Below are 22,640 nucleotides of genomic sequence, written 5' to 3'. Positions count from 1 at the left end.
TCCTCGAAAAACAAAACAAACAAACAAACAAACAAAAAAGGTAAATCAAAGCTGGTTGTTGGTGGCACACGCCTTTAATCCCAGCACTCCAGAGGCAGAGGCAGGCAGATCTCTGAGTTTTAGGACAACCTGGTCTCCAGAGTGAGTGCCAGGTTAGGCTCCAACGCTACACAAAGAAATGCTGTTTCAAAAAACTAAGAAAATGGAAAAAAAATTAAAACGAAATTCTGCATATTTATCAAACTTGATGAAAATATTATTTTAACTGTACAGTCAGCAGAAGTACACAGTTATCAAAAATGCACACATTTCACTTGGCATCTCATGGATCTTCAGCTTTTTGTGCCTGGTCTGTTTTCACGTCTCCATTTTCTGCAGGGTTGTTTGCATCCTTGTCAGCATCTGATTTCCCCATCTTTCCTTCTCTCTCTTCTTTTCAAGGGCCTTTTTAGGCTTGGGCCTGCCTTTGAGGACCAGTTTTAGCAGACAAACTTCCAGATCTTCTATGTGGCTCTTCCTTCACCTTGGCCTTTTCTCCCTTAGTACCTGGTTCAGACTTTCTTTTGTGCATGGTTTCCTAGGACATTGGAACTGAACTCGGGATTGCAGAGGTGCTCGGGTTTGGTCCCTTCATGGGTTGTTCTCGCTGGTTCTTCCCCTTTTACCTTTTTTGAGACAGGGTTTCTCTGTTTTGGAACTCACTGTTTACACCAGACTGCTCTCAAAATCAAAGAATTGCATGTGCTTTCATCTGGCTCTGGAATGGGGGGATTAAAGGTGTGTGCCACAATGTTCCACTCTTTTTTGACACAGGGATTCTCATTAAAACCCTGGCTGTCCTGTATCACACTGTATAGAGCAAGTTGGCCTCAACCCCACAGAGATCTTCTGGCCTCAGTTTAAAGTTTCAACTCCCAGGAAATTTTCTGGACATTCACAGAGGATTAAAATGAACTATAGTGATGAGTTATTGCAAAATTAACAACACAGTGCTTGGAGAGTCAGTGACAGACCTCTTTTCCCTCTCTGTGGGAAATCCTGGCGTAAATCCCTGAAACTAGGAGAAATATAAACAAAGGGTAAAATATATTGTTTCAAGATATTTTATTACAATCAATACATGAAGAAAAAACAAGTATCAGAAGCTGAGGTGGCACATACCTTCCCTTCCAGAATGTGGGAGGAGAAGGAGGAGGCAGGTGCAACTTTGTGAGTGTGAGGCCAGGGTGGACTACAGAGCAATTCCAGGATGGCCATGACTACACAGACAATTTCTCTCTGAGTGTGTGTTTTCACACATTTTTGTTGGTGTATGTGTTCTAGACACACTCATTCTAGGGCCCCCAAGTGAAGAGGTTATAGGAAAACATGTGCATGTTGCCATTACACTTCAGTCATGAAGGCCTGAAAACACAGGTTAGGTTCACATATTTGGTGGAAAATCCTTTACTAAGTCATCCCCTAGAATCCAGATCATCCAATTGCTTTTGTTTTCTCCCAAAATTTTGCCCCAACATTTTGAAATCTCTCGGAGCCTAAACTAGATATGGGGTAACTGTAGCTCCTACAGGACTCATACTCTGGTAGGACTTCTGATTTTACTAAAAACTTCTGATCCCCCTGTCTCACACCCACTGAGAATTGAGACCCACAAACCGTGAGTATGTTTTTACTAAGCTCTTCAGCTGCTTCATTCTCTAATGCTTGACTGAGCCACTGAATATTATGCACCAACACCAGGATGTGACATGAGGTCCTTAGTACATAGGAGGACCCATTCCCCCAAAACCTCAGATTCTGCAATATGCTGGCCCTTGTTTGCAATGCCAGCTCTTCCATGATAAACCAATACTTGTCCTGAACCAAGGATTCTGATTAAAATGTGAAGTTGCCCTTGGTATGGTAATGATATATTATCAAGTCTGTAAGAGTGACCAGCTCTCGAAGGAATTTTAGTAAGAGCTCCTCTGTAGATGGAACTGAGCTTTTCCCATAGAGCATCTGCCTGGAGAAATGGACTCTACATTGTCGGAGGTAAGAACAAATAGGTGGACAAGGTAATGTGTTGACTCTATAACTTCTTTAGAATTTCCATTTATATGTGACTGTCACCCCAGAGATACTTACATTTGTACTTAGAGCATTGGTTGTTCAAACAGATCTAGAAAGAGAAAAAAAAAGTTGTCTTAGAAAGACCTGTGTGCCCTAGGTGAGCATGCTGTATGGACATCCCATTCTGGCAACTAACCTCAATCAAACATAGACTTGTGGTTCTCTAGATACATAAAACAGTGCCGGACAGTAGGATGGGTATGATGTGACACAACAAGACTAGAGAGTCTTCACTCAGTATGTGATAATATAGCTTCATAGCAGTACCCGGGTTGACACAGAATGATTGTGTCCTGTCATGTGTAAACAAAGGTTCGTCTTCCAAAATGTCCCAAGATGCATCAAACATTGAGGAATCCACAATACTGTGGGATTCTCATTAATGTACTGGTACTATGGCTGTTCTGGCTGCTGCACAGAGGGACAAGACAGAGACAAATCTGCATCTCATATTCCGTAATTTAGACCAGTTATCAATTTTGAGTCGTATCTGGGGACTAGCCCAGACAAACTGTTTTATGATGAGAGGCTTTTGTTGCTTGAGTACAAACTCTGTTCCTTCCATTAGTTTTTTGGAGTTTCAGAGTGAACATGCTGGTCACTGTATTCATCTGAAGACCCCAGAGTCCCTAGGGAACCCTCAGAAACAGAAGTCACTGAGGACCTTAAGAGTGACTGGGATTCAATGATCAGGTTTCCAATTTTGGGGGAACTGGATGCATTGGGAATCTGGAGGAAGTAGGGGACATTTAGAAATTTTTTAGTCTAAGGTGGTTATATAAGATGGTTGATTCTGGGCCCATGATTGCACTGGAACTCCTGAGTGCACTTAGTGATATGAGGACATTGCTTCCAGACTTAACTTCCTGGCATGGCCTTGAGTCATCTGGAAACCTGTTTATAAACATGCACATGAATGCTGTTGGAATCTGATTGCTGTATGGAAAACTGAGGGGAATATGGGGCTTACTTTATGTATATTTGCTGGATCTTTCTCTTTAAAATTTATTTATTTAGGCTGGATGTTGTTTGTTCACACCTTTAATCCCAGCACTTAGGAAGAGAGGCATGCAGATCTCTGTAAATTCAAACCCAGCCTGGTCTACAGAGAGAGTGACAGGATAGGCTCCAAGCTACACAAAGAAACCCTGTCTCAAAAAACAAAAAAAGAACAAAATAAACAAAAACAAAAAAGATCAAAAAAAAGATTTATTTATTTAGTTGGGCAGTGGTGGCTCATGCCTTTAATCCAAGCACTCTGGAGGCAGAGGCAGGTGGGACTCTATGAGTTTGAGACCAGCCTGGTCTACAAGAGCAAGTTACAGGACAACCTGCAAAGTCACAGAGAAACCATGTTTCAAAAAATAATAACAAAACCAGATTTATTTATTTATGTATTTTTACGGTGTTCTGTCTGCATGTATCTGTCAGGCCAGAAGAGGGCACCAGATCTCTTTATAGATGGTTGTAAGCAATCAGGTACATGGGAAATTAATTCTGGACATCTGGAAGAAAGGTTAGTGTTCTTAACTACTGAGAAATCTCTCCAGTCTGAAATTATCAAGCTCCATTAGGAAATCTGTGTGCACTGGTGGACATGGAAGCACACTTGGGAACCTAGCTGGTAGGAATTGGATAGAAGAGCTCCACAATCCCCAGGTTACACTCACCAAGATAACCTGCATTAACAAGGTTGTTTCAGACTTCCCAGACAGCAGAGACAACACTAGTGCCTGGTCTTTCTACCTGTCATTTTGTTTCCTGAGACTCAAAGTTTCTAATCAGTAGAATGAATATATACATAGCTACTATGATAATAAAAATTTGTCAGCTCTGGAAGGCTAGCAATAGAAAGGAAGGTGACACAGAGTACAAAAATCCAAGTTGTATTTCAATTTCCTGGTTTTTCTGTCTCCAATTAAGGAGTGAAGGGAACCTGGGGTAGCCATATGAGGTGTCCCCACCTATGTCTCACCATTAACAGAGGAGCTCTCCAAACTTGACCAGATCAATGCTGGTTTTGAACCTCTCCAATTACCTGACATTAAATGTCTTCTCCTTCAGTAACTCTCTCAGCGTCTCCAACTTCTATGCCCTTAGGTCTTGCTATCCATGCCACAATGAACCCCGAACACTTTGGATCTATTTAGGGACATTTTTCTTTATTGGCCTGATCTATGAATGTGAGCATATGAACTTAGAGGGCCTTAGCCATAGCTTGAGACTTCTGTACTCTTGGGGCTGCTGGCCACAAATAAATTGGCCTCCAGTTGCTGCTGTCCTTTTCAGGAAATGTGACACAACTAAACTGTTTGCTATGGGGTCTTTCACACTCCTCCTATTGCTGTCACCCTGTCTTTCTTTGTATATATGATGTTTCCTTGCCTTACTTGTGTTTTTTTTTATTTTATTTTATTTTTTAAGACAGGTGGGTTTGGAGGCTGTCCTGGAACTAGCTCTTGTAGAACAGTCTGGAGTCGATCTCACAGAGATCCACCTGCCTCTGCCTCCTTAGTACTGGGATTAAGGTTGTGCACCACAACCACCTAGTACCTTCCTTGCTTCTTTACTTCTTACATTTTTGCTTGCTTGCATACTGGCTGCTGTCTTCTTTTCTTGTTTCTTTAAGACAAGTTTCTGCATATAGGCAATGTTGTCCTATGTCTCACTATATGGACATCTAATCCCAGTTACTTGTTAAGCTGCACTGTTAGAACTGCAAATTCCAGGACACCCTGTGCTACAGTGTGTCTTTGAGGTCAATAAGGACATGTAACCACCATTTTCATTTGAAAAAGGAGGGAATGGAGACAAGAAATTTACATTAATATGTCACCACTTTAGATTTTTACTATGAAAATGTGTCTGATTCACTCTCCACTTTTGAGGAGAAAGAGGAAAACAGGACACAAAACAGCAAAGTGTCCCATTATCAAAGGAAGTTATGGCTAGAAGCAAATGAGCAGAAACGTCTTGTGTGTGTGGAGAAGGAACTTCAGGCCCCAACCTTGCTCTCATGAGTGAACCATCAGCCTCACAGGCACAACTAATCCAAGAAGATTATTTCAACTTTTAAAATTACATTTTCTCTCATGTGAGGGTATTGTCATCACAAATGGATGAAAGTGGAGAAGTTGCCGAATGTTTTTAGGAATCCTTTACCTAGTAACCCCTTTTGGGATACAATAGAAAATAATTACTGGCTTTAGAGAAATAATATTTCATACTGTATTCTCGATATATTAAAATATTTACATTGGGGAAATTTTAATCTGAAGACTCAGAAAGCAGGAGAAGTAGAATATCTTTGAATTCCATGTAACCTTTGCCTATATAAAAAATTCCAGGCCAATTAGTACTACCTAGGAAAAAAAGTACCTAAATGCTCAAATGTGCATTAATGGGTCATGTATTAGGCATATGAGTATTTTTTCATTTTTCTTACACTCCCCTAGATCTTTTGCAGTTGTGGCCACGCAACTTCTGTTTCTTTGCTCTTTCATAAAAATAAATAGCTGAGTACATGAAATATGCTTCATGCATACACAAAATAATATGAATTCTATTTAATACAACTTTTTTGACCTGAATAAGGGGCCTAACGTATAGACTCACTGTCCTCTACTGGAAAAGTGAATCAACTCTGCTAGTTGCCCAGTGGTGCTCAACTTTTCCTCCTGTTATTGCAACTTCTTTTTTCTTTATGTCTTGAATATTTTCTGTCATTCCTTATATCTTCCTTTCTTTTATTTGTTTTATTGGTATTGTTTTCCTATATAGAACATGTTATCTTATGTGTCAATCTGTAGACTAGGTTAGACTGAAACTCATAGAGATCCCACAGCCTCTGGCTCCTTTGTGCTGAGATTGCTCACTCTGTCTTTACAGGGAAGAGACTGTTCAGCCTTAGACCTTCCATCTGTCACTATTTCAGCAATGGTGACACCACCCACTCCATCTACCTGGGTCATCTAGAACCTCTGTCTGATCCTGATGGTAAATGGATTCTCCACTCCCCATACTTTCCCCCAATTTCCTGCAAAGGCAAAAGACATCCCAGATGGTGCCTTAGTTTCTGTTCACAGATAGGCCCAAGGTAAATGGATTTTCAGTAGACAAGGCTGGCCTCTTTTTGCGAGTAACTGACCTGCACTAATCACTACCAGGTAAACCTCAGATTTCTTCCCAGGGTTTACCCACTCCCAGTTGTAGAAAAACAGATTCAGCAACAGGTCTAAATCAGGAAGTCTATGTCAGGGAATGCCTCTGTTTACTGTTGTAAGTCATAGGAACCTTTTTGATATCTTCGGGTGGTTTAACTATCACTGAGTCAAATGCAAATTTAACTAAGCAAGGCCTGGTGCAGCTCATTGACTAAGCACTTTTCCAGGTTTTTGAAAGATCCTGACATCAACCCACAACATTGGGTGATAAAGAAGGAAAAATAAGAAATAGATTGAAAAAATGTTATTACATGTCATTTATTTTTTGTGTATTTGGTTACCAGCCTGCCAGGGCCAACTGTGGAAATATAAACACTATATGTGGGAACTGATTTTGCCTTAATACCAATTATTTTATTATTATTGCTGTTGTTGTTGTTGTTTGTTTGTTTTCTCCAGACAGGGTTTCTCTGTGTAGCTTTAGAGACTGTCACTTGTTCTGTAGACCAGGTTGCCCTTATTCCATTTAGGTAATGGATATGATCTCAGGTCCTGAGATTGGTGACAAGGAGTTTGGATGTGCCATCTCACAAGCTCAGAGACCTTGAATGGCTATATCTCCAGGGAGAATAGAGGCTGACACCGGATTCTCATTTGAAATATATTCTTAAAGGATGTACGGCCTGTTGGTAGCACCAAATAATTTTTTGTTTGTTTGTTTTGTTTTACAATTAACAGCCTGAAATTTGCAACTTTTCATTTCTTAGGCCCATTTAATGTCACTCCACACCCGGTTACTACTACAATGTCTGTATTGCCTTGGGAGTGGGGACTGGAGGTCCAGGACTTGAAGGCCAGCCCTGAATACTTGTCTTTTGCCTTTTTTGTTTTTTACCATCTGACCACCATGGGACAACAATTAACAAGCCCCTTAAGTTTGACTCTAGACCATTGGGGAGACATTTGGGACCGAGCCAACAATCAGTCCCTGGATGTCAAGAAGAAAAAATGACAAACTTTCTACAATTCTGAATGGGCAACATTTAATTTTGGCTGGCCTCAGGACAGTTCTTTTAATCTTGAGATTATTTTACAGGTAAAAGAAGAGGTGTTCAATTCTGGAACTCACGAACACCCCCACCCGGTTCCCTACATCTTAACCTGGAAAGACCTGACCTACAAACCTCCAGCTAATATGTGATTGTGCACTCTTGTCTACAAAGTGAGAGTTCTAAGCACACCATTGTATATGAATCCTGGAGAAATTGATGGAGGCCTTGACTTTTGAATCTAGGGACTCTTGGTCTTCTTTTATCTATTGCCCTTTACTACCGAGCACTCCATTGTTGGAGTAATTCCCAAAGGTATTTCCCATAACATTGTGGACCCGAGTGAGGCTCCAGATGGCCCAAATAGAGAGGGCAGAGTGTTGGTAACATGTAAGACAAGAATGTCTCCCAGGATTGTGTAAGGCAGAGAAGGCTCATCCCCATTAAAAAGGGAGAATCTTGGTGCCAATATGTACCACATTTTCCCTCCCAACACACAGGAGACAGATGATAGGGGAAACTCAGTGAGTTGTAAGTGTTCCTGGTTTCTCTACTGAGATCCACACAGGCCTATAGAGAGAGACTCTGTCTCTATTTAAAATAAGAAAATGAATTATGGTTTGAAGTAGAGTAAAAGAGGAAGATTACTGGACAACTAGCTGAGTAGACACAAATTGTGAGATGCTCAGTGCCCGTTGAAAGACAAATATGTTTGTCCAGGAATTCCATGTGGTCAGCATACGAAAGAGGATACCTTCAAGCCTCTGTTAGTTTTCTATTCTTAAACCAAATCATCACTGAATAAATATTCGAAATAGAGAAAGATATCCTGTCCTGGCCAGGGTTCTTTAGGGTGGGCCTGCAGAATGAGGGAGGCTACAAGGTGGGGGTCTGCCTAATGTTGGGGATAATATGTGTGGGTTCTTGGTAGATATAAATTTAAGGTCATGTCCTTGGAGTAGAACTTCAGTATAGTTGGGCTCTGGGTTAGTGATAAGATGGGTGGAGACAGGATTCTGTTTTTTTACTGAACTGAGGAATGAGAGAGAAGTAATCAAGTGGTGGTTTTTATTGATTAAGAATATTTAGTCTGGGTGGGGGTGGGTGTCTCCCGGGCCCCAGGGTCCGGATCAAGGCATGGGTTCCCCGGTGCCCCCACCCCTCCGCTGGGAGGGTGCCCTGCTGGAGCACCCACCCAGGCCCATGCTCTCACACCTAGGCCTTCCCAGGAGGGGTGCTCCTGCACCTTGTGTCTTCCTGCTCTCTTCCTGGACACTCGCCCTGAGACAGGATATGGGAGGAAGGGGCTCGCACCTCCTGCCTCCTGCCCAAGGCCTGGGGTTTGAGCCATTTTGATTTTTGAGTGGGGTGTGAGCCAGGTGGCGCGGTAGTGCAGGGTCGAAATGCTGCTTCCCTAGATGCCAAGGCTTTGCCTAGAGGCTCGCGGTTGCTGCAAGGGACTCTCCTCACCTGGCCATGCTGCGCCGCGACCCCCGGGGCCCTCCGCTAGCCCTCTGGCCCCGACAGGTGATGTCTTGTCGCTGGAGCTCTTCTCAGTGGCTCAGCAGGAAAATAAACTTTAATGCTCTACTCCCACCCGACTAGGAGAAACGGTTTGATCATTTCCCCTGGCTCCTTCCTACTTCTGGGAGGCGCAGAAGCTGCTTGCTCACCACACAAATGCTATTACACCTTTCCTAAATCTGGCCCTGGGAGCAGTCCCTGCAACTAGCCCACGAGATTAGGAGATTAGTGGAACTAAAACGAAACTTTGAGACAAAAGAATTTACCGGTTCTACCATGCCTGGAGCAACCTTCCCCCAACCCCCCTCCAAAGGCTTAAGCAGCTAGTGCCTGGATTCCTAAGATGCTGCTCAAACTCTTGAATTTAGCTAATGTCCCTTACCCTCCCTTCCTCCTCATCCCCCACTCTGGTTCCCTCATTCATTTTTTTTTTTTTTTAAATCTTCAGGCAAAGTAGAGCTACAAGGAAAACGCCTAGAGATTGAACACTCGGTCCCCAAAAAACAAATGAGTCGGAAAATTCAGATAAGGAATATTCCACCACAGCTATGATGGGAAGTGCTGGAAAGCCTGCTGGCCCAGTATGGTACAGTGGAGAATTGTGAGCAAGTGAACACAGAAAGTGAGACCACAGTGGTCAACGTCACCTACTCCAACAGTGAGCAGACGAGGCAAGCCAATATGAAGCTAAATGGCCATCAACTGGAGAACCATGCCCTGAAGGTCTCATACATATCTGATGAGCAGTTAGCTCAGGGTCTGAGAATGGGCGCCGTGGTGGATTTGGCTCTCGGGGCCAGCCTCTGCAAGAATCACCTGTGGCAGGAGGGGCCCCAGCCAAGCAGCAGCAAGTAGACATCCCCCTCAGGCTCCTGGTGCCCACGCAGTATGTAGGTGCTATCATTGGCAAGGAGGGTGCCACCATCCGCAACATCACAAAACAGACCCAGTCCAAGATAGAGGTGCACAGGAAGGAGAATTCTGGAGCTGCGGAGAAGGCCATCAGTGTGCATTCAACACCCGAAGGCTGCTCCTCAGCATGCAAGATGATCTTGGAGATAATGCACAAGGAGGCAAAGGACACCAAAACGGCTCACGAGGTTCCCCTGAAGATCCTGGCCCATAATAGCTTTGTGGGGCGACTCATTGGCAAGGAAGGGAGGAACTTGAAGAAGGTTGAGCAGGATACGGAGACAAAGATCACCATCTCATCGCTCCAGCATCTCACCCTCTACAACCCTGAGAGGACCATCACTGTGAAGGGGGCCGTTGAGAATTGCTGCAGGGCTGAGCAAGAGATCATGAAGAAAGTTCGCGAGGCCTACGAGAATGATGTAGCTGCCAAGAGCTTGCAGTCTCACCTCATCCCTGGTCTCAACCTGGCTTCTGTGGGTCTCTTCCCAGCGTCATCCAGTGCTGTCCCTCCACCTCCCAGCAGTGTCAATGGGGCTGCTCCCTATAGCTCCTTCATGCAGGCTACTGAGCAGGAGATGGTACAGGTGTTCATCCCTGCCCAGGCTGTGGGTGCCATCATCGGCAAGAAGGGGCAGCACATCCAACAACTCTCACGGTTCACCAGTGCCTCCATCAAGATCGCACCACCGGAAACGCCTGACTCCAAAGTTCGAATGGTTACCATTACTGGACCCCCAGAGGCACAGTTCAAGGCTCAGGGAAGAATCTATGCCAAACTAAAAGAAGAGAATTTCTTTGGTTCTAAGGAGGAAGTAAAGCTGGAGACCCACATAAGGGTGCCAGCTTCAGCAGCTGGCCGGGTCATTGGCAAAGATGGCAAACGGTAAATGAGCTGCAAAATTGACTGCTGCTGAGGTGCTGGTGCCAAGAGACCAGACAACGGATGAGAATGACCAAGTCATTGTTAAGATCATCGGGCATTTCTATGCCAGCCAGATGGCGCAGCGGAAGATCCGAGACATCCTGGCTCAGGTTAAGCAACAGCACCAGAAGGGACAGAGAAACCAGGCCCAGGCCCTGAGGAAGTGAAAGCCCCATTCCTGTCCCATTGGCTCCAGATCAGCAGGCAGATCGCAGAACTAGAGGGCAGAGGGCCAGTGTGCTCTTCCCAGCAGGCCTGAGAATTAGTGGGAATCAGGCTTTTGGGTCTGTCTGGAGATCAGGCTTGCCAACTGTCTTGAGAAAAATGTTCCAGTGTGGAACCCTGATCTCTCGCACTCAATTCATTCAGCCAGGTGGCCACCATGGCCCACCCCTTGGAATGTCACCATTGCAGTTATACCTTGGGTTGCTTTTAAACGTGAATTGATTTTGAGGAAGTTCTCCAGTCTCCATGGGTCAGATTCCAGTGGGGAAGAGAAATAAAATTTTCTTCAGGTTTTATAAACCTCAAAGGATAGTTAGTTTCTTGACCCTAGAATCTTTCTAACCTGACTTCTTGGTTAATTGATAAATTCCTCCCATTCTTAATGCCTTGACCAATACCTTACTGCTTCCTGTATTCTTTTACACTGTTTTAGCCTTGTGACTATGAGGGGTGGGGGCGTGGCTGGGCCACAGCTTTGTTTACAATATTAACTCTATGGAGAACACCTGTCATCAGTGCTTTAATCCTGATACTTCCTCAACCTACCAATGAGAATAGCAAGATAGAAAGGCGAGAGATAATAAAAAATATATACTAACCCACATTTGAAAGGAGCCCTCGGCTGAGGATATAGTCCAATGGTCAGAGTCCTTGCCTGGCATGTTCAAGGCCCTGGGTTCCATCCTTGGCATCACAAAAAGGAAAAAACAGCTTGCCCTCATGGGTGAGCTATTGCAGATCACCATCTAGAAAAATTGGCAAAACAGAAATTTCTCTTTGTGAGCTGGGACTTCCCCACCAAGTCTCCCTAATACCATTATGCCCATCTAACTCTGTGGGTTCTTTTGTGCCCTGGTACACATGGGTGGTACCTCATGCTCAACAGGGTGAGGGCTGACCAGTGTTCCTGATTCCTATCATTCTTAGGCTGATTTTATATTTTTTTAAAGTCTATTTTAATGATTGGATATATGAGCTCTGGGAAAGGGGGTGTAATCTCCCTCTGATAATGTCTCAGTTCCATGGAGGAGTTGAGTGGCCCAAAGGTGTTCTCATTCCAACCCATGTGCTCTTATAATGGCTGAGGCAGGCAACGTGTTGTATTCCCTGCCATGGCACTGTTTCCTTGTCGTGGGACCTGACAACCCAACCCTGGGCTCCTGATAAAGCTTCGAGTTTCATCATCCGGCAAACGTTGTAAAATGGAGAACATTGCTTCTGTCTTTACTGTGGAGGAGTATTTAACTGACTACCTATGCCTCCATGAATTACCATTATAAAAGGCATGCCTGGAAACTTCAGAATACCAGCAGCATTATGCACAAAGGGGTGAACACACTTAATTTATTAATTTGACAGGTTCAATAAGATCCTGCTGGAAGTTTAGCCCTTATGGAGGACAGTGGCCATCAGTTCAGTGAGGCTAGGCATCCCCTCCTAATAGTGTACTGAATGATTGTAATTCATTTAGCCAGGTGATGTACTTTAGCTACCCTGGACAATACTATCAAGTGTGCTGGGAAGAAAGGACCGCCTCTCTCTTCATGTGGGAAAGCCCATGCACAGAGTTCCCCTCTTCATGACATTGCAAGGACAACAGTGGCTAAGCAACAATGATGTGTGGGCAGAGTAAGGCAGTGCTGTGTGAAGTGAACTACCTCAAGGTGTGACATTACCTCAGCAATGATTTCCTTTTGTTCCCTAAACAGCAGTTTTTAATTTTTATTTTATTTTTGATTTTTTTCTTTGCGGCTTGCTGATATTTTAAATAAAAAAGAAGAGCAAAAGAGAAGCTGATAGTCTTGAATATTTTATTTTTTAATGAAAAGAAAAATGAGAAAATTATGTTTCATAATTTTTTACAAGACGAGGCATTAACTCTTTAGGAGCTCTGTGGAGAACAGGCCTTGTGGGGAAGGTGGGCGCTGGACCCAGGGGAGGAGTGGATAACCCAGAGGGGTCCAGGTCCAGGACCTTGCTGGGTTCTGATCTCTGACCTTGAAGTATTAAGATCTAGCAGAGCTTGGACTCTTGGGGAACCAACAGCAGTGTCCCACTAAGCAGATGGCCTGTGGGCACCCCTCCCTCTCCTCCTGTGGTGAAACAGTGCCTTAGCTGGAGTTTCCCACCAGTGGTGCTGTTGTTTAAGATATTGCCTCTGTTTTATCGAGGAGAAAAATAATAACTAAAAATAGAACCTTTTAAGAAAACCTATATTTCTTTAAAAACAAAATATGGGAGCCAAGATTCCATTAATGGGAGAAAAAATAGGGCCACCCTCTCGTACTTCGGGAGGCCTCCTGATTGTTGTTTCATTTCCATCCCCCTTGCTATTCTTAGTCTGTATCATTCATAGACAGCAGAGCAAGCAGATGGTCATTGACTGCCCTCCCCATCTCCCTGTCGTCTTTAGGTTTATTTGGATGATACCAAAAGTGGACTTGTTAGGTAAGAAATTGGTGATTTAGGGTGGTGAGGTAGCCAAGAGGAAAGGGGAAACGGTGAACATGATTGGGACAGGGCTTGCTTTGGTTTGATCTTGCCACATGGCCCCTGTGACAGCCCCTCACAGCCTCCAGAGCATCTAGTCCAAAGAGAGAAGCAAGACAGTCTTTAGGGATGGTAACAGGCCTGTCCCAGACACAAAAAGGGTCTCCCAACTTCCCATCTGGCTCTACATGCTTTGTCCCCAAATGAAGCTGGCAATGTTCAGACATCGGCCATTTAATGATTTTAAGTCGATTTCTTGCAGCAAGCATGCTTTGGTGCCTTGTTCAAGTGATCATGGGGGGAGGCAGGGATCCCACAGTACCTGGAATGAGGTTGTTTGAGTATTGCATTACTTGGGTGCCTGCTCCCTTCACAACTTAAGCCCGAAGAAGCACCCCAGGAACAGAGCAAGAGTTTGTGCACCTGCCAACAGAAGTGTGTTATACATGTAGTTTTATTTTCTCGTTTACACACAGGGGCTGTACAGACACTCCTAGAACTCCTACCTCCTCCTCCCAGAATGTAGAGGCTGTAGGCACATGCCAATACAACACTGACATGAATTCCTTTATTTTGACACTGGAACTAAATCAATGTTTCCAAGGACTGGGACGAATTTTCCATGAACTGCTTGCTTTTGTCACCTGACTGTTGGGATTCTAATAGGTAACAGAGTTTGACAACAATGTGAAAGAAATTCCACCTAGAAAACCTGGTGAAGTGGGGCAAATGATTGTAACCACCAGAGGTGTCTAAGACACCATGAAAACATGGATCCCAGAATGAAATAACCAGGTCTCATAGGGGATCACAGAGACTGAACTGACAATCAGTGACACTGTATATAATTAAAAATGTCTGTGTATAGAGAGATGGCTTAGAAGTTAAGAGCACTGAATCCACTTCTAATGGACCTGAATTCAATTCCAAGCACTCACATTGCTCACTGCTAAGTAATACTCTAGTTCCAGGGATCTGGCATGTTCATCCAGACACAAATACAGACAAAACAACAATGCACATGAAAAATTTTAGAGGAACTGAATAAGTCCTCTGAATATGTGTTAGGATTGTGTAACTTGGTATGTTGTGGGACTTCTAACTGTGGAATTGAAGCTGTCCCTGACTCATTTGCTTGCTTTTGGGAACCCCTTTCTTCATGGTATGATGCCTCACACTTCCTTGATAAGACTGCTTGTGGCCAGTCTCACTGAATTGTGTAATGCCAAGTTTGGTTGTTGTTACTGGGAGACCAGTTATTTTCTGCAGGTAAATAGAGGAGCAGATGATCAGAAATAGAGGTGAGGTGGGGACAAGGGACAAGGAGGAGCCAAGGGAGATATAGCTGCAATGAGGATTCATATGAGAGAAGAATTAAAAATGGAAAAAAATCAATGTGGAGTTTTCTTTTCTCTTTGCTTTCATTTTCTTTCTTATAATTTTTGTTATTGTATTTGGAGACAGGGTTTCTCTGTTGTTGAGTACACTATGTAGTCCAGGTTGCCCTTGAACTGACTGAGGTCTTCCTGCCTCTGCCTCCTGAGTACTGGGAGTAAAGGTGTGTGTGATTGCTAACTGGCTCATTGTTTTCTTTTTGCAACTAAATTGGGTCAATTTTTTGAGGTAAATGAAGTAACTATGTAGTGTTTTCCTATATAGCCCAGGCTGTACCACAGGTGGTGGTAATAGGTTTGATGCATCCTGAATGAGGACATTCCAGATGTGTGTTTAAGGCCTGTGATACTGTAAAGTTGACAGAACTAACTTCTCATCAGTTATCATTTTCATTAAATAAAATGGTTTTAGAGTAAAACTTAAAGTGTATCTTACTACTTTGCATTTCAAAACACCAAAAGTTAAAGAAACAAGTGAGTAGGATGTGTGGGGGTAACACACACCATTAATCTTACAACGTGGAAGTCAGCAGGAAGTCCATCTATATGACTTCTTGGACAATCTAGTCTATAGAGTTAATGCCAGGAGAGGCTCCAAAGGTAAACAGAGAAACCCTGACACAAAAAACAACAATAATAATGATAAAATGCCAGTTTTGGAGATTCCAGTCTGTAAGATTGCATTCTCTGGGTTAGGAGAGAAGGTTCAGTGAGTCAGACAAATTCTTTAACATGGAAGGGTACTTCAGTTCATAGCTCCCAGTAGCTGGCTTACAACAATTTATTTGGAACCCTAGTCCATGGGTATCTGAATCCATCTTCTCATCTCCTGTGGTCTTAAGCATGCCCATTTTGTTCACACAAGTACTGGCAAAAAATTGTATGCCCAGAACAAAAGAACAGTGGACTTGTTGACATTGAAGCTTGTAATTCGATTCCTAGCAAGTTCATGAGGAATGTCACAAATGTCTGTTCATCTAAGTGGAGGGAAACTTAAAATAATTTCTATGCTATGAAATGAGTCCTTTATTGTAGGAAATTACCAATACGGAGTCAGGTAGAAATATAAGGGTATTTAATAGGGAAAAGCCTTACTTACAGAGCGAACCAGCCAGCCGGTGGTAGTCTGTACAGCAAGAATCAAAGAGAAACCGAAACCGAAAACGCAGTCCCCCTACTCACTCTGACCACGCCCTCACAAGCCCTCAGGTACTCCTGTAGCCAGCCCCTAAGAAGGCGTGGCTACAGCTTCCCCTACAATTCCCCTTTTAGTCTAAAAGAGGATTAAAACTTAACAGTATAAAGGTAAAATATAAGAAGATAACTATCTATTTTAACTAAACCCTAAAGTCATCTGAAAGAGGTTAACACTCTGTCGAACTCTAGATAGAGTTCCAATTCCTAAAAATTGTACATTTGCCTCTCTAAGAGGCCATTTCTGAGGCCACGACTTTTGAGTAATAATAGTTACATCTGCCCCAGTGTCCACTAAGCCAGAAATAACTTTATTATTAATTTTAACTTTTAACTGAGGCCTTTTATCATTAATAGAAGCTTGCCAAAATATGTGTTTCTCATTTTGTCCATTCACACTTGATTCTTTATCACTATTCAAACTACCATCTAGAGCAATATCTTTTTTTACATTATGTAAAGAACTATCTATTGTTCCTGTGAGAGATTGTCTTCCACTGCTATTGGGAATGACCTGACCTTTCTCGATGTGGGGGCCTTCTTGAGGCCCCCCCTCAGGGTTTCCCAATCTTAAGGGTTTTTTTTGTATGTCCCTGGTCGATCTACATTCATTGGTCCAGTGTCTGCCCTTACCACACCTTTTATACAATCCAGAAGGCAGTGGCCTACCATATGAGGCATTATTAGAATTTATTTGTCTACAATTTCTCTTAATATGTCCCATTTTACCACAGTTGAAACATCTAGGTTCCTGGCGCCTTTGTGGTCTCAAGGGGAAGGCTCTTCCTCCCCAAGGTTCTGGTTCATAGTAGTAGTAACCTCTAGCCTCTTGGTACCTATGTTGACCTCTGTAAGGTGCTTCTCCTTGCCAAGCCCTTACATCCTCACCTCTAGAACTTTTAATTTCCTGTTGCCGTTTTAAACCTTTGGAGATGGCTTCTCCTACCCAAGCTCCAGTATCTTGCACATTATAGTCAATGTTGGCTGCATACAAAACCCATTCTTCTAACGGAGCTGATCTGATCTTTAAAGGCAAAAGTATTCTTTTGCATATAGGGTTTGCATTTTCATAAGCTATTGTATATATAATTGATTGTCTTGTTTCTGGATCTGTTACCTGTAATTCTACTGCCCTAGTTAACCTTTGTAAGAAGTCCTGGAACTGTTCTGTAGGTCCCTGTTCTATTCTGGTATAAGCGTCTAGACGTTCTCCTGGCTCATGAACCTTATACCAGGCATTTAATGCTGCTTTCCTGCAAAGAGACAGTATATCGTCATCATATTCAGTCTGAACCTGTGGGTCAGCATAAATACCCTGACCAAGAAGCTTATCTAGAGCGGCTTCAAAACCTTCCTTTATGCCCTGACGTTCAAGGAGCTTTGCCTCTTCCCTTACCAATGCCTTCCACTGGATTTGGCATGAATTCTCAAGTACAGCTGTTACCAATAGTTCCCAATCTGTGGGTGTCACCCTGTTAAAGGTTGCCCATGAATGTAATAGCTGTTTTACGTATGGGCTATGGAGACCATATGAGACAACTGATTCTTTAATATTCTTAAGATCCTTTGGCTGTATAGGTTGCCATTCATAAACCATTCGTCCATGAGGGTGTTTCTTAGAAGCTGGCTTTTCTACCATGGTAGCTGGGTACACTAATGGTGTACGAGTAACAACCTTAGAAGAATAGTCACGATACCTGGGTGGAGTAGGTGCCTGGGATTGGAGTGATTCTGCTTCTGAGGCATCCCACTGATCTTTAAGCCTAGCAATGATATCCTTTTGAAAAGTTTCAATCTCCTTAATCATAAAAGATTCCAAGCACGTTAGTGAATCTGTAAATTGCTCTAACTGCTCATCTACACGTTTTTCTAGGTCTTTCATACGATCATCCTTAGACAGCATCTGGATGGCATGGAAACTGCCTTCTAGGTATTGGAGTCTAGATTCCAGGTCATGATTTGCTGATTTTGAGTCCTCAGCAATCGACCGTATGGACCTATGTAATCTGTCAGCCCTGTACTGTAAATTATCTTCCAAACATTCAAATCTAGACTCAAATTTCTGATCTGCTACCTTGGATGCTTCAATAACTGATTGAATGGCATTGTCCAATTCTTCAACCCTATGCTGGGTATTTTGCACTGTTGCATCTAGTTGATGAGTAACATTGCCTATCTGAGTTTCTAGCTGGCTACAGATATTCTTTAGCTGGTCATGGTCTTCTGACAGCCTAGCCTCTAAGGCCTCAGACATGGAGGATCTCTCTGTGTTTATCTTATCATAAATACGCTGTATCTCATCAGACAGCTCTGTCTTTAGTGTATTGGACACAGAGCCAAGCTTATCATCCAATTTCTGTTCCATTTGCTGCACAATTGTGGTCTGACCTAATCGTAAAGCTGTTATTTCCTGTAAGCAGGTGGTGAGGTTATCCTTATCTCTATTCCTGAGTCCTCTGGCTAGTAATACTATTTGTACCAGCAAGCTAACAACCATGACAGCATATAGCCCAATAATTGGCAAATTAGCATCCTCCTCAAACAGTGAATTCACGTAATAAGCAAAAACATTACCAATTTTAGCAAATGATAAATATTCCGCCATGATTTTACCTTGATTTCTACTCCAGATGCAGTGAATATATTTGACCAGCAGGTAGCACAGGCCTTCAGTTATTCCGAGGCGTTTGGCAGCAGTCGGTCAGCGGTGGAGAGAGGTCACAAAAGCTCCTGCGCTTATCTTAGAGAGTATACGGCTTTTCAGCTTTGGCTTTCCCGTTCAGCGGCAAGGGGAAGCCTCTGCTGAAAGCTGAAACTTACTCACCTCTAGGCAGCTAGAAACTGGGTGGATGGCTCTGAGCAGCTCAGCTGCCGTGGGTCAGCTGCTAGCCGGGAACGCCTGTGGAGAGAGGGTGCTTTCCGGGCCTAGGCGGCGGGCCTGATGGAACCCACAGCCTGTCCCAAATGGGGTGTGGGTTTTCAATATCCCACTTCTGACACCAGATATTGTAGGAAATTACCAATACGGAGTCAGGTAGAAATATAAGGGTATTTAATAGGGAAAAGCCTTACTTAGAGAGCGAACCAGCCAGCCGGTTGTAGTCTGTACAGCAAGAAGCAAAAAGAAACCGAAACCGAAAACGCAGTCCCCCTACTCACTCTGACCACGCCCTCACAAGCCCTCAGGTACTCCTGTAGCCAGCCCCTAAGAAGGCGTGGCTACAGCTTCCCCTACAGTCCTTGGCACATCCATTGACCTGGGGAGCAGAGGAAGGCTCTAGATTGCCCAAGAAGTGGAGCTGGGTGGTGGTATCATCACGGAAAAAAAAAAAAAGAATCACAGTCAGACAGTTGTAAGACTTCATCAACCCTACTCCATCAGTAAGCTGTGGCCAAACTGTTAGTTGGGCAATTCTTTAATCCCTGCATAAAGGCGCTGAGGCAAGCAGATCTCTTTGAGGTTCAGGCCAACGTGGTCTATACAGTAAGATTCAGGACAGTCAGGGCTATAAGGAGAAACCCAGTGAAAAAAGGGAGCGTGGTAATTTGGCCCACACTTTTAATTGCCCCATTCCAGAGGCAGAGGAAAGCACATGCAAAACTGTGATTTTGACGATAGTCTGGTGTGCAGAGTTTGTTCCAGAACAGTCAGGGCTACAGAGACAACCCCTGTCTCAAAAAAGGAAAAAGGGAGGGATAGCAGCAATCAGAAGGAATTGCATGACTTTGGCAGCCTGTCTTGAAACATTTTTACTGAGATGGTCTCCAAGTAGTGAAGGCCACATTTTAACTGGGTTCAAGCACCAAGATTGCAGAACTAAGATGGTGGGGCAAAAGAAGTGTTTGTGTTTTAGGTCGCAACAAAGGCAACAGTGATTATTTCTGCTTGATAATGAAAGTCTTCCTCAAATATACCAAGACTGTATAGGGAGTAGCTATAGACTGGGTGGGGCCATTAAGTGGGAGGGTCTGGTGGAATGATGGGAACAAGGTGGAGGACCTGGGATGCGCCTGGATTCAGTCTGGTCTTTGGACTGGAGTTTCAAACAGCAGCATTGATCTGGTGAAGTCTGGAGTTCCTGCTGATCACCAGGGTAAGTTGGCCAGTAAGGCTTCTATGCAGATGCGAGTGGGGGTAGGTGTTGTTGGGGAGGGAGAAGAGGCTGTGGGCTGAAGATAGCTGTACCTTTTTATTATTCCAAACAACAATGAATAAAGAATCATTTGTCCCCACATGGTCACCAGCATGAGCTATTATTGATTATAGTTTTTTCAGCAATATCAAAGTAATTTTAATATGCATTAATCAGATGGCTGTAGATGTTGAAGTGTTTTCTTTTCTTTTTTTATTTGTTTCTTTGCTTTCAAAGAAAGGCCATCTTATACATGCCTGGCTGTCCTGGAGCTCTCTATGTAGATCAGGTTGTTCGTGACCTCACAATATCCTTCTGCCTCTGCCTACTGAATGATGAGATTGAAGTCATGGACCACCAGGGAGAACCACAGAGCCAGTTTAAATTTTTAATTTATTTTATTCTGTGTTTCATAACTTAGGGCTTCTCGGTGTAGTCCTGGCTGTTCTGTAAGTCTCAATGTTTATTCGGCAGCCCTCCAACACACAGATCCCCCTGCCTCTGCCTCCCTACAGGTGGGATTAAAGGTGTGTGTTACCACACCCAGTTAGGGTTGCTTGTTCTTACATTAAACTTGAAAAAATCATTGTATATGAAATAGTCCCCACCCATCTGTGAGATCTTTTTTTATTTTTTATTTTGTTTTTTTTTTTTTTAGACAGGGTTTCTCTGTTTAACTTTGGAGCCTATCCTGGCACTCACTCTGGAGACCAGGCTGGCCTCGAACTCACAGAAATCCACTTGCCTCTGCCTCCTGAGTGCTGGGATTAAAGATGTGTGCTTCCGATGCCCGGCCATCTGTGAGATCTTGTTGTGTGACAAAACAGTTTCTTGCACTGCTGTCTCCTTGCCTGAGGCAATACACAGATAAAAGAACAAAGTGAATATTTTACTTAAGTCTAATTTGATGAACCATGCATTTTTTATGGTTTATTCCCAGAATGATCAACCTTGGCATAACAAACATATCCTAGTATAGGTACCATCATGAGGTCAGGTGTAGTTGTGTTCAATGGACTCCATTTGTGTATGTCTATGTCTGTATTTTTATTATTATTATTTTTTCCTTTTGAGACAGGATCATCTGTAGGTCAGACAGGCTACGGTGCTGTCCTGCTGTATATTCAAAGCTGGCCTTAGAAACCCCTGATCTATTATCACTCCACGGCTGGCAGTGCAAGGATTGGCTGCAGCGTAGGAGCGATTGTCAGACTTCGAGACAGGTTTGGTTGGTGCAGGTGTGCCTTGGGCGAGGGACAAAAGGCTGCTAAATAGCTGCCTGCTTGGCTGCTTCACTCTGGCAGCTACCAGGCAGCAGTGAGAGTAAGGTGCAGTAAGGTGAAAGGCAAAGGTCCAGGATTCCATACGAGAAAATACAGCAGGCAATGGCCACTTCATGGACAAGCCTGTCCAGTATTCAAAAAATATCCCTTGTTCTTGGAGTCCCATCAAGTGCAGCAATTGCCTCCATCCTTTACTGCAGAAACAGGGAAAGTAGTGAAGAACAAATGATATTTCTTGGAGAAGATGATATTGAGCTAATCATTCGAGTTCACCAGGAGGCTGTGAAGCTGATCATTGGTGGACAAGGAGCATAAATATAATGGTCTCATGGAGAGGGGAGTGCTACCTCTCACCCTGCATTGCTGAGGTTGTGAAGATAAGATTTTTTGAAACAGTCCTTCCATATTTCTTTATGAACTTTAGTTTAATACAAGTAGAAGAAATGGAGAGTCATTTTAGGAAATGTAAAATTTCTTATATGTGTCTGTATGTGCACATCTAAAGAAATAAAAAGAATGTACTTCTGAAAAAAAGAAATCCCTGATCATCAATGAGGGCCTATGAAACCTACTTGTTGTCTAGAGGGCCATAGGGGAGGACGAGCATTGAGCAGCATTCTGGAGGTGCAGGGTGTGTTTGGAGGTTGAGTTCTACTTTATGCCTTTGTTATAGGAATTGGCTAAGGTATAAGCTCAGGAGCTGTTTGCAAGTTTATCCCTTCACTGTGAGCACCATGGAACACAAAAGTTCAGGGATTGGGGCAGACTGAGGAAGAGTGCTAGTGAGTCCCCATGGAGTGTGTGAAGCTACAATGTGATTAGGCCCTATCTCCTAAAAAGTCACAGCCTGGAGCCCATGATTGTTTAAAAGTCTGCAGTAATTGGTGGGGAGTTTGATCTTTGAATCTAGGGTCTGTAGGTCTTATCTTGTCTTTTCTCCTTTACTACCAAGCATTCCATTGTTGGAGGAATGCCTGGGGATTCCCATTAGCTTGGGAACCACAGGGAGAATGGAATTAGTCCAGGCAGAGTCCACCAAGTGTTGGTATCAGGAAAATAGAATGTCACCCAGGATTATCTAAGGCAGAGAAGGCTTTTCATCATCAAGAAGGGGCAACTATGGTGCATATATGGACCATAGTTTCTATCCCAACACACAGGAGACATGTTAGGGGATATCCATTGTGTTGTAATCATGCCTTGTTTCAACAGTGAGATCCACACAGTGCTATAAAA

The 22,640-nt window shown here is 43.4% G+C and overlaps 2 pseudogenes; one reads left to right on the top strand and one right to left on the bottom strand.

Moving 5' to 3' along the window:
• Positions 1 to 322: 322 nt before the first annotated feature.
• On the bottom strand, positions 323 to 571 carry LOC113838037 (annotated as a pseudogene).
• An 8,171-nt stretch (positions 572 to 8,742) lies between these two features.
• On the top strand, positions 8,743 to 10,852 carry LOC113838038 (annotated as a pseudogene).
• The last annotated feature ends 11,788 nt before the right edge of the window (positions 10,853 to 22,640 follow it).

The sequence above is a fragment of the Cricetulus griseus genome, unplaced genomic scaffold (assembly GCF_003668045.3).
Source record: "Cricetulus griseus strain 17A/GY unplaced genomic scaffold, alternate assembly CriGri-PICRH-1.0 unplaced_scaffold_32, whole genome shotgun sequence".
Lineage (NCBI taxonomy): Eukaryota > Metazoa > Chordata > Mammalia > Rodentia > Cricetidae > Cricetulus > Cricetulus griseus.
The sequence above is the reverse complement of the archived record's forward strand: the minus strand, read 5'-3'. Positions and strand labels throughout refer to the sequence as shown.